The sequence below is a fragment of the Monodelphis domestica genome, chromosome 3, assembly GCF_027887165.1.
Source record: "Monodelphis domestica isolate mMonDom1 chromosome 3, mMonDom1.pri, whole genome shotgun sequence".
Classification (NCBI taxonomy): domain Eukaryota; kingdom Metazoa; phylum Chordata; class Mammalia; order Didelphimorphia; family Didelphidae; genus Monodelphis; species Monodelphis domestica.
In genome coordinates this window covers 185,673,897-185,686,654 of record NC_077229.1, presented here as the reverse complement: position 1 = coordinate 185,686,654, position 12,758 = coordinate 185,673,897, and positions in this window count along the sequence as shown.

Here is a 12,758-nt window from a genome sequence, read left to right as displayed (position 1 = left end):
CTCTGCATTCTTCACTTTGCTTCATTTCATATAAGACTTATAATGTTTGTTTTTTTCTTAAAGCATTCTGCTTACCATTTTAAAAAGCACAATAGAGGAGGCAGCTGGGTAGCTCAGTGAATTGAGAGTCAGGCCTAGAAATGGGAGGTCCTAGGTTCAAATCTAGCCTCAGACACTTCCCAGGTATGTGACCCTGGGCAAGTCACTTAACCCCCATTGCTTTTTCCTTATCACTCTTCTGCCTTGGAGCCAATACATAATATATTCCACGATGGAAAGTAAGGGTTAAAAAAAGCCACACACAGCAAATAGGATCATATACTAAAGCTTGTTCAACTGTTCTTTACCTGATGGGCATTTCCTCAATTTCCAATTCTTTTCCATGACCAAAATGAGACACTATATGTATTCTTGTACAAATAGGCCCTTTCCCCTTTTCTTTGGGATAAATTCCTATTGCTGGGGCAAAATGTGTACAAAGTTTTATAGCCCTACAAGCAGAGTTGGATCAATTCACAATTCCATCAGCAGTAGATTAGTGTCCCTATTTTTTCATATCCGCTCTAACATTTTTCATTTCCTCCTCATGTTGGCCAGTGTGATAGATGTGGCTTGATTTTAGATTGCTTTTAATTTTCATTTCTCTAGTCAACAGTGATTTAGAGCTTTGAAGTATGATTATAGATTGCTTTTATTTTTCCTTTGGAACAATTATCCTATCCTATCTTTTGTAATGAATGAAATTCTCTGGAGATTGAATATGTTAAATTAAAGCTAATTTATTAATTAGCCACTAAGTATTTCTAACTAGCCAATAGACTCCCTCCACAATCTGAACGGACACCACAGAACTGGAGTGGGGGAAAAAGTAAGGGACGAGAGACAGTGAGCAACTAAGCTGCTAGGCTGTGTGAGAAAAGAAATTGATTCCTGACAGGCAAGCCAATCTATATCCCCTCTGATGACATCATCCCAGACCCTCTCTTGAACATCTTTGATTGGAAAGCAGGCATATAAGAAATCACCTCAGAGACCTCAACTCCTCTCTCAACATTTCATCACAGGAATAGGTAGGTTTCAGGGAGATGCCAAAATACCCTTTTCTCCTCATTATGTGCCTGGACCACCAGGGGGTTTAGAATTAACAAACTTCCTTTCCCAAGACAGTTCTTATTTACATATAAATAAGGAGCAGATCTCCACTCAGCCAGTAACAAAAGCCAAGTCAGTGATATATCTTTAACCCTGTTATCCTCAACAAAGACAAAAGATCTAGACAAAATAAGGGGATCCATCCAATTTCATAGCCTAGGAGAAAGACTAAGGTTTAAAAGCAAAAGTTTTTTGGGGGGAGGCAATGGGGCAAAAAGAGATTTTTTTTTTCAAAAATATTCCAATTCAGTATTAACTTTCCATATCTTTGATCATTTATTAATTTGTATGTGGTTCAATTCTCTGTTTGAGGAATGAGTCCTTTATCAGAGAAACTTGCCACAAAATTTCTCCCAAGGTTCCTTCTTTACTTCTAATTTTGATTTCATTAGTTTTACTTGTTTAAAACCTTTTTAACATCACATTTTAAGAATTATACATATTCTTACCTATTTATCCTACTTATTGTTTGGTCATAAGCCCTCCCCTTTTCCATAGATCTAATAAATACAGTTTTCCATGCTCCCAAAATTTGCTTATGATATCACCCTTCATGACTAAATAATTTATATATTTTGACCACATATAGTTAGAGGATACGAGATTACACTATGCTTAATCTCTACCAAACTACTTTCTATTTGCCCCATCATTTTTTATCAAATGGTAATTTCTTAGTTCAAAAGCTAGGAACTTTGAGTTTATGCAGAAGTACATTACTATATTATTTATTATTGTATACTTAGGCTACACCATTGATCCACTACTCTATTTCTTAGCCAATAACATATTTTGAAGATTATCACTTTGTAATATGGTTTGAAATCTGATACTTCTGGATTGCTTTCTTTCATATTATTTTCATTCATTACTTTGATATTCTTGAGGCTTTGTCATTCTAGATTAATTTTGTTATTATTTATTCTAGTTCTATAAAATAATTCTTTGGCATAGTGATTGGTATGGCACTGAATGAGGATATTAATTTGGAGAGAATTGTCATTTTTAACCTATTTTCACTCTCTACCTATGAGCAATGATCATTTCTCCAGTTCTATAGACCTGTATGTGAAAAGTGTTTTCTAATATGTCCATATAGTTTCTGAGTTCATATCAGCAGGTATACACCCAAATATTTTATATTGTCTATCATTACTTTAAATGGAGTTTCTCTTTCTATCCCATTCTACTTGATTTTATAGATAATATGTAGAAATAATGATGATTTATGTGGATTTATTGTATATACTGCAACTTTACTAAAGCTATCAATTGTTTAAACTAGATTTTAGTTGATTTTGTAGGTTTCTCTAAATATATTACTGTATCATCTGTAAAAATAGATAATTTTGTTTTCTCATTGCCTTGTATTATTCCTTCTATTTCTTTTTCTTGTTTTATTGCAATTGTGGAAATAATGGACATCTTTGCTTTACCTCTGATAATATTAAGAAGGCTGAAAGCTTATCACTATTAGAGATGATGCTTGCATTTATCATTTTAAAAACCCTTACCTTGTGTCTTAGAATCAATAAGGTATATTCCTTCCAAGACAGAAAAGTGGTAAAGGCTAAGCAATTGGGATTAAGTGACTTGTTTAGGGTCACACAGCTAAAAAGTGTGTGGCCAAATCTGAACCTTGTACCTCCTATATCCAGGCCTGGCTCTCAATCTACTGAGCCACTTAGCTGTCCCCTAAATATAATTTTAATAAACACTCCATTAAAAAAATAGGAATAGTTATTGTATTTTATAAAAAACTTTTCCTGAATCTATTGATACAGTAATATGATTTTTTTCACATTGATATGGCTAATTATACTTATGAACTACTTCTACATTCCTGGTATAAACCTCACCTGGTAATTGTGAATGATCTTTGTGATATGTTGTTGTAATTTCCTTGCTAGTATTTATTTATTTATTTATTTATTTTGCATCAGAATTCATTAAGGGGAATTGATCCATTTTTTTCACTGTTTTTGCTCTTCCTGACTTAGGTATCAATACTATATTTGTGCCATAAAAGAAAGTTGTTAGGATTCCATCTATACCTAATTTTAAGTTTATATACATGAATACATATATGAACTAGAGTGTAAATAGGCATAGTATTGACCATTCTCACAATGTTTTATGGAATTTAATTGTAAATCCATCAGATTCTAGGGATTTTTTCCTAGGCAGCTAATTAATTTATGTAGTTCCTTTTTCTAAGATAGGGCTATTTAAGTATTCTATCCTTTCTTGTTAATCTGGATAATTCACATATATATGTTAATCTATTTCACTTAGAATGCCCATTTTACTAATTTATAATTGGAAAAAATAACTCCTAATAATTGCTTTTATTTCTTCTTTCTTGATGGTCAATTTACCTTTTTTTCATTTTTAAGGCCAGTATTTAAGGTTAACTATTTTTTTATTATTAGTTCATTGATTTTTTAAACTTTCATTTTATTATTCTCTCCTTTGGTTTCAGGATTTCTATGTTGATATCTAATTGGGGATTTTTTTTTCATTTTTTAAATGTGCATGCTTAATTTATTGATCTACTCTTTCTCTCTTTTATTGATATACTTTATGATAAAGCTGCACTCTCAGATTTAGGTGGAGTTCATAGATTTGCACTACCCAAGGTTCAGAATTTTTTTTTGCATTGCTATTTTCAAAGCTAGTTTCAGTGGTTCAGCAGTTTTCAGTGCTTCCAAGGTTCTTTCATCTGGGGAGATGCATGGTCATTGCTGTCCTGGTCTGAACTCTGCTCCTTATATATGATGGAACAAGGAGCAATTTGTAAAACATTCCAGCCCCTTCCTCCCTCTTGACTAAAAATGCTCTTCACCCTTGCACTCTGACCCAGAATTAAATAGGCAATGGAGTTGCCAAACAACCCCCACTTCTATATCCAATGCTACCATGGAGGTTCCTTATAATCTTTTTCTGACCAGTTGTCAGATTCCTTTAATTATCTCTTGTCTTCTACTTCTATCATTACTATCTTGCCCCATTAGTAGCATTTTATTCAGATCATTCAACTGCCATTCCATCTCAAAGATTTCTCTTTGTTACTTCTTTAGTTGTCTTGGGCAAGAAGTGGTTTCTTGTTGGCTCTGCCACTCCAAAAATTTACTTGTAGTGTTATTTTAAATTTGTTTACAGGGAAATGTTGGGTGAACTCAGCTGAGTTCTGCCATATTGAATCCATCCTGTTCAGTTGACTTGTTTAACTTTTATGTAGACTTTTGCAGCTATACTCAATTAGCTGAAAATCTTTGCTGATTCATAATAATAGAACTCTATATTGCCTTTAAGTCTAAGATACCTTCTCTGGTTATTCTCAGCAGGCTCCAGAATTGATTGGAAGCTGGAGTTCCCCTGGTATGAATCACAAAGATACTGCTTGCTTCTGAAAGCCTTTCTCTCTCAATACACATCCTAGGGCCATTGACTAACCACTTCTTAATCTAAAATGTTCCCTGTAGGTGGAGATCTACTTTTCAGTCTGTCCTGGATTTCTAATTCAGAAATGAATAGTGTCTGATAGAACTGTGAGTTGACATTTGTTCCTCCATCCTGGACAAATTTAGTCTTTCCATATTACATGGGACCTTTTATTTCCCTGGGGCACAGTCTCTCCTTACACCATAAAATTATACAACGTGTTCCTGGCCACATCTTACTCCAGTATCCTCACACCTCCTCCCTATACTGATTCGGACAGAAAAAAAAATTACTCACTTTCTTTTCTTTTTTTCTTTTATATCCTTATTCATTTGTACTTAGTGCATTTTCTTAATCTGTTTGCAGGTGATGGACAGAGGGGTTTAATATACTTTCTGTTGCTACTCCAAGATCTCACTCTGCATCCTCTGATTTGTCTTAATGATTTCATCCTCTGAAAGTTGGAGGAATCAAAAGTGGAAATTCTATTCTGAATGTGATTCTCAATAATAAAGGAATTTGTTACTTGTGAGATTTAAAATGGTTGAGGTCTTAAACTATAGTGATTAAAATAGTGGAAGATATAAATTGTGATAGATATAAGAGAGGGTGAGTAAATTTGACCGCAGAAATATGTTTCACTAGTGTCTTGGGTTTAAAATCAAATATAAGGTGGTTGCCAGGGAAATATTCCCAATTATTCAAATACCCAAGTCAATTGGGATTTATAGAGATTTTAATTAACAATACAATGAGTAATCAAAGAAAGAGAGAGTAAGAAAGGAATAAGTATGAAGGGCCTCAAGCCAATATGGCCTAGACCTGAGTCTTAAAAGAGAAATCAGTCAGTTTTTTAACACTCACCACAAGGTCTGACTAAACAAGGACACTAGTGACACCAGGCCAGCGTCCTTCCTCAAAGAGTCTTCCAGCCAGAGATTGTTTCAAAGGGCCTCTCTCAAGAGCCTCCAGAGCTCCTACCCCAGAGGGACAGAGCCCCTCAGAGGAGCTCCTCAAGGAGCTCTCCTTCAGAATGAGATTTCCTCCAAGAGCACTTCTCCTCAAAGAGATCTATCTCCAAGGAAAGAGCCCTCAAGCATCAGTCCTCAAGGAAACGAGTCTCTCAGAATGAGATCCTCCAGAATGAGAATCAGAAATCGAGCTCCTGTGCTCTTCTCAGAGCTCTTATTTTTAAGGGCAAAATCTCCTCTGTCACCTCCCCTAAGTCCTTACATCTACCAATCACTGTAGATGTTTCTAAAGGACCACCCATTTTGAATTCATAGCTGAGTAGTTTTAATCTCTTTAGTAAGTCTGGAAAAAATGCTGCTGTGTCGACAAATTTCATTAAGAAAAAACCTCTGAATAACTTATCACCCTTTTAGGTTTAAGTAGTTTACAAGTTGCCCCACCTTTATAGGTACTTAGTATCCCATTGTATCAATTCTAAAACAGTCATGACTCAAAGAACTTCCTGTCCCTTCCATAAGCATGGATCAAAGTACTTTCATTGTTTAGCAAGCAGTTTTCTGTCCTAAAGCAGTCTTAAGTAGGGTGGAGCAGGGACACTCCCATAGCTAGGAGCCCCCACACTCAAGTAGAGTTCTCACCATCTGCTAGGGAATTTTTTTAAGTAGAAGATTCCCCAATGGGGGAAACCCCTAACATTCATAAGTCTGAGAAATTTTGAGGTTTATATACTGTGGTAGAAATGATGGGAACAAATAGCCAGACTTAGTCTGATATGCCCCAAAATTTCTAGAAAAAAATTTTCATAGTCCTTGGTGAAATAGAAACCCATAGATTAAAATTCTTTAGGGCAAAGTCAGCCTAGGAGAAGTTCTACGAATGCAATTCTGAGCATGCCAATGGAAATAATTCTGATGTAGAGTTATAACTAGAAAAATATAAAAACTCAAAATGGTTACACAGAGAATTTATCACCTAATTGAGCTTTCTAAAAAGATATGTACCAAAGATGGAAGTAAGGACAAGTAGCATAACCTTGCTATAAGAATATCAAAATTGTGTAAGAAAAGTGTCAGGATTGCTAAAGCACAGAATAAGCTGAGCCAGGTAAGGAAAGTTAAGGTCAAAAAATGGGTGTTGGGTTTTTTTGTTTATTTTTTATATTGTGAAAATAAAGAGAAATGTGTCAAAAAAGGGATAGGAGTGCTACTTGGTATGGAAAACTAAAAACAGAAAAGTGTCAGTCATTCTTCTTTAGTTACTGTTTTCTTCTAAGAAAGGAATTTTGAACTACAAAAGAGAGAGCAAAAGTAAACAGGGATGACACCCTACATAAGTAGAAAGGAAGTAGGAGAAATTCTAGTAATCCTTGATGAAATTAAAGACACTGGCTCTAGGTCCAAATTGCATCTCTGATAATTTTCTACTTGTATGTCCTTGGCCAAGTCATTTAACTGGCTTCCATGTCAGTTTCCTCATTTGTAGTAGATGGTCTCTGAAGCATCTTCTAACACTTGGACAATGAATGTCTGATGTAGCATGCTACATAATTCCTGTGAGTAATAAAATTAATCGTGGAGGCTTATTACTAGATTTATAGGTATTTATTAGTAAAAAGAAAGAGAGAAATAGGTTTCAGCCTAACTTTGGGTAAAAATCTGATCTCCCATTTCAGCTGGAGCTCTGAACCATAGCTTGTCATAGCAAGCCCACAGGAATTAGTTCAGAGACCACTTTGGAAAGAGATACCCACTCAGGTTCCCATCCTGGCTTTTTAATCCAAAGCTTCTCCCTCTCAGTTCGAGGTTGATAGCACCATGATGCTGGCAGTGCTGGGACACTGGCTCTGTTACTCCAGTGTTTAGTCTTTCTGAGATGTGACAGAAGCTGGCACATAAGAAAAGTGCCAGGCTGAAGAGTGTGTGGAACTGATCACCTCAATGGGGGAGTGTGAGTGAAAAGACCAAGGGGGGACCCTTTGGTCTTGAGTAGTGGGGGGAGGGACAAGAGGGACAAGAGCAAATCTTGGAGAGCAGTATAGGTAAGGAGGGAAGGAAGAAGGGGGAAAATCTTGAAACCCCCTCTCCTCTCTATGAGCCAACTCTAAACATCTGCTGTCTCCTCTGAACTCTGCTTTGAGAAGAGGGGGGTCTCTATTCTCTTTTCCTCTCTATTCTAAGACTAAACCATCTCTATTACAGATGGACTGAGTTAGTGGTCCCCTAAATATTTACCTCAGACAGTTCCTTAAAAATTTACTATAGGTTATTTAAGACCTGATGAGTAAACATCTATAAAAGGATGCAAAACTCACAGATTCATTCCTATAGTCACACTAAGCTACTTTTTTTTTTTCATTTTCTGATTGAGCTTCTAAAGTGGTAGGGAAACATCATAGAAATTATTTACCTAATTTTTAACAATGTTTCATAGACTATACTAGGCCTTTTGTGGAAAAGAGGGAGAAATATGCTATAGATGATGGTATAATTAGATGACTTTGGAAGTGAATGAATAATGGCACTTACATAATAATCATTAAATGTTGAATTTCAAATTGTAATAATGTAGATTTTCAGTTAAGATGACTACCTAAAAGTTTAAAGGTAAACACAATTATCTCAGGGAGTGCCTGTATAAAATAAGAAACACATGGAGTTGGCACAATGAAAAATGTTACTGACTTTCTTCATTCCATAAAAGAAGCAATAACATTCAACCTGAAGTAAGGATCATACTAATGACTGAAGCTTCCTGATTGGTGATAATATAAGGAAACTAGCCTTGGGCCAGCCTCCTCAGGTCTGGAAATTCCCTGGGATATTGGCCCCAAACCAGAACCAGACATAAAGGCCCTTAAAGCCTTAAGCCTGAAGCCATGAATTCAGGTAGGGAGCTAATTGAGGAAATTGATAATGCCCTAAATGATGAATTTGAAATCAGCAAAGGGCATGTTTCAATTATTCCAAATAATAAAAGGAAATTAATAATTCTAGACCGAATGGGTCAGAAAAAGCCTCAGAAAATAGTCAGGAGCTATACATTGTAGCTATATGGATTTGCAACTGGTTCAAGGCCAGGTCCATGAAAAGAAGAAAGGTTCAGATTACAGAAAGATTTCTACCCAGAGAATATAGGAAAATGACCTCCATAATTAGGGAGATGTTCCCATACAGGGACATAATTCATGATAGAACCAGGTGTGGTCATGATTAAATCTATCCAAAAAGCCTAATATGTAACTAAAGCTGAATGTGTTATTTAACAGAAAAAAATTACAACAATTAATAAATGCTATGGATTAACTGATTCCCAAGATAAAATTCCAGAGTAAGTAAATAATTTAGATGTAGCTGACAGGAAAGGGAATAGATTGGCCACAAGTTTTATGAGATTAAATCAAAAGAATGAAGCATAAGCTTAAGAAAGAAGTTTAAAAAAATCAAACAAGAATACTTGGAAAGAGAATAAAACAGTTTAGTGTAAAAGGGAACTACTTTTCCCAAGTAAATAACATGCTAAAATATAATAGAGTCAAAAGAATATTATTCAATGAAGCAACATGATACATTAGAATAAAGTCAAAAGACTGAACATCTAAGTGAAGAAAAATGTTTTATTTACTCTCAAACAACTGACTTGGGAAACAGAATGGAGAGATATAATTTAATAGTTATGTAATTGCCTAAAAATTCACTATGGTTTTTTAGAAATATAAGAAATCCTAAAATATAATCATTCATAGATTAAAGAATATTCCAGGTATACTGACAAAATGAGTAGAAGTCTGAGCCAAAATGAAAATGTAATTAAAAAAAAAAAGACTTTCAAGGGTTCCTTTCAAGAAAAATGGAACCAGGATGAATATTAAAAAAAAAAACAGAGAAATCTACAAAGATAAACATATTTGAGTAATTTGAAGATCTAAATGATGATCAAGTGCTAACATTCTAATGTGGGGTTGGGCATCCATTGCTCTTTAAAAATCTTATTGTCTTCAAGAGTCAAAGAAAGAGCAAAGAAAGACAAACTGAAGACTGGGGTTGGAATTTGTGCTTTTCTTTTAAAAAGGAAAAAAAAGTTAAAATTAAATATACTAGAAAAGAAATAAAGTTGGAGAAACATACTATTTATCATAATTGAGCTGCCTCAGAAGAAGAATGTAAAACCATGAAAATAATGGTAAAAGAAAAAAATTCTGTATCAAGAATGAAAGGCATGCCCATAGAGATTTTAGTGTAGAAACACATTAAAAAGGAAAGGGAAATAGAAAGAGTAAAGGAGATGAAAGTGGGGTTCTTAACAGAGAAGGTAGAAAGAGGGAAAAGGAATAGTCATAAGCAAAATATAAAAACTTAGAGATACAGATGACAGATTATAAATGGAATATTGAAAGGAAAGAAAAAATGGGTAAATCTCAGAAACTTAGGACCAAAAGGGGTAGAGATAAAGGAGAGAGACAGACAGACAGACACAGAGAGAGAGAGACAGAGAGACAGAGAGTTTGTGTTTGTGTGTGTGTGTGTGTGCACGTGAGCGTGTGTGGTGAATGACAGAGTATCTATATAACTAGAGGAAAATTTAATTCAAATCCAAAAAGAACTATGCATAAAAACAATAATTGTTAGGAACTTTAACATGCCCTTTTTAGATCTACAAAGGGGATAAAATTTTTAAAGTTTGGAATTCTGAATTAAACATTTTAAGTTTAATATTTAAAAAATAAATGCTTATTTTTTTCTTTTAACATCATGTACATTCCCCATTATATGTCTGCCACTTCTATCTATTAAATGAGCTATCACATTATAATGCAGAATATTTTATAAGGAAGAAAATAGTATGGCAAACTATTATATAAGAAATTATAGAATATGCAGCATTCCATAGTTACAGACTCCCTTTATGCAAAAAAAAAATGAATAAGGAGACATCTTTGTGTTAATGTTCTTTGAGGTCAAGCTTGGTCATTAAAATTTTGCGGCATTCAGTTTTTATTCCTATGCTGCTTTATTTTCTATTTACATTGTGTATATTGTTTTCTTGTTTATTCTTGCTTAATTTTGTACCATTTTATTTAAGTATCCCCCTTTTTCTGAGACATATTATTTCTTTCAATATAGTAATTTCCAATGCAATTGTTTATCTCAACTTATTTAAGGCCATTTACAAATTAAGAGATAATTATTTTGTTTTGAGTTCTTTACTACAATGAAAATACTTCTTTAAAAAAAGTTAAACATGATAGACCTCTGGCAGCTACTGAATGGGAACTGAAAAATGCATACATATTTCCACTTATCAAGGAAGAAAAAAACCCACAAAATTAATAGACTAAAAGTAGAAATAAAAATTTATTATTTTACAATCACAGCCCTTCAAATAAAAATATATTTAAAGAATTTGAAATATTCAGTGAAAAGGTGAGATAAACCAGTATAATCCTGAAAAAATGAACAGACAAAAGAGCACAATCCAAAAAATTACAGATAATCTTGCCAATGAAAATTATAACAATGAGATAATGTATCAAATTGTGTAGTATAAAATATATAAATAATTAGCTAATCTAATACTTTAAAAGATAAGAAAACAATATAAGATGAACACAAAGAAATTATAATTGCACAATAGAAAACAAGGGAAATTATTATAAAGTATTTTCTGTTATATGCCAACAAAATTAATAATTTAAGATAAATGGATGTTTACTTTCTAATAAAAATACCCAGATTAAGAGAACAAAAAAATTGTTCTTGAGAAATTCTATAATTCATTCTCAGAAAAAGAAAGTGAACTAAGCATAAATGAATTTACGAATGGGAAAAAATACTCACATGGATTCACAAGTGAATTCCATCAAACATTCAAAAAATAATTTACTCTAATACTACACTAATTCACAAAATAGAAAAATATGGTATTATACAAAATTCCTTTTTATGAAATAATTATGGTTATTATACCTAAGCCAAAGTGAGATAAAATTTAAAAAACTAGATATAGAATAATATTCTTAATTAACATTGGTGCAAAAATATAAACAAAGAGGAAATGTAACTATATTAAAAATGTTCCTATCTGTCCAGATTGATTGTCAGTTTCATTGAAAAGTCTAAAGTATGGTACAATAAATGGAGAGGTGTCTTGGAGTTAAAAAGATATAGAATTGGGGGCAGCTATATGGCACAGTAGTTTGAGAATTAGGACGAGACAGGAGGTCCTGGGTTTCAAATCTGGCCCAAGACATTTCCTAGCTGTGTGAACTTGGGTAAGTCACTAAATCCCCATCACCTAGTTCTTACCTCTCTACTGTCTGGAATCAATACACAGTATTGATTCTAAGATGAAAGGTAGGGTTAAAGAAAAAGAAAGATATGGAATTAAATTATTCTTCTTATATATGTGTTCATGAATAGTAGTAGTCTCTCAGTGACCGAGAATGACTATTGTCTTTGTGCAGTTTCATCTATGGTGTACCCTCATGTGGCTTTGGAGTCCAAAGGCTGAGGCGCAAATTTTGTGGCACATGGGGCACGGGACGCCAGTTGTTAAGGGAGGTGCAGTTGTGGCCTGGTGTCGGCGTTCACGCGTAGCGGCAAGACGTCGAAGTTGTTCATCTTCAAAGGTGGTGGCGGCGTGGTTAATCTGGGTTCGCCAGCTGCTTCTGTCAGAGGCAGAGAGCTCTAGTTGCTTTGGTGTGATGCCAGCCCACTTCAAGTTGGACTTTAGCTGATCCTTGAATCTTTTCTTTGGTCGGCCTTGTTTCCTGAGTCCAGCTGACAGTTCACCATAGAATACCTGTCTTGGTATTCGCTGTGGGTCCATGCGGATGATGTGTCCAGACCATCGTAGCTGGGTTCTGAGGACCATGACTTCGATGCTGGTGGAGTTGGCTCCATTGAGGACTTCCTGATTGGTGATTCAGTCCTGCCATAGGATCCTCATGATTGCCCGGAGGGAGCGTTGATGGAATTGCTCCGGCTGTTTCATGTGCTTCCGGTACAGTGTCCATGTTTCACAACCTTACAGGAGCGAGCTGAGGACCACTGCGTTGTACACTTTGAGCTTCGTCGCAGTGCTTACACCGCTGTGTTGGAGGACTTTGCAGCGCAGCCAACCAAGTGCCTGGCTGGCCTTTTGGATCCTGGCATTAATCTCGTGGTCTAGGGACCCTTCGTTGGCGATGGTGC